Source organism: Pristis pectinata, chromosome 10, assembly GCF_009764475.1.
Source record: "Pristis pectinata isolate sPriPec2 chromosome 10, sPriPec2.1.pri, whole genome shotgun sequence".
Classification (NCBI taxonomy): Eukaryota; Metazoa; Chordata; class Chondrichthyes; order Rhinopristiformes; family Pristidae; genus Pristis; species Pristis pectinata.
In genome coordinates, this window is record NC_067414.1 from 1,467,915 (window position 1) to 1,468,492 (window position 578).

Sequence of the window (578 nt, forward strand, 5' to 3'; positions counted from 1 at the left end):
CTCCCCCCCTCCCCCCCCTCATTCCTCCCCCCTCCCCCCTCCCCCCCTCATTCCTCCCCCCTCCCTCCCCCCCTCATTCCTCCCCCCCCCCTCCCCCCCCTCATTCCTCCCCCCCCCTCCCCCCCCCTCATTCCTCCCCCCCCTCATTCCTCCCCCCCCATTCCTCCCCCCCATTCCTCCCCCCCTCATTCCTCCCTCCTCATTCCCCCCTCCCTCCCTCATTCCTCATTCCCCCCCTCATTCCCTCCCTCCCCCATTCCCCCCTTCCCCAGTCCCCTCACCCCCTCACCCTCACCCCCTCCTGTACCCACCCCCTCATCCTCTCCACCCTCGTCCCCGTCCCCTCCCCCTCCTTCCTTTTCCTCTCCCTCCCCCATTCCATCCCCTCCCCTTTTCCTCATTCTTTCCCTCCACCCCCTTACCCCTCCCCACATTCTCCCCCTTCTCCCCCTCCCTCCCCCTTTCCCCCCACCGTCTCCCCTTCCCCCCCGCACCAGCTGCAGCTCAAGGTGTAACCGGCTGCAGAGACCGAGCCCCTGGGGACTCCCCCTGCACCAGGACTGTCCTGTGGGACAAGT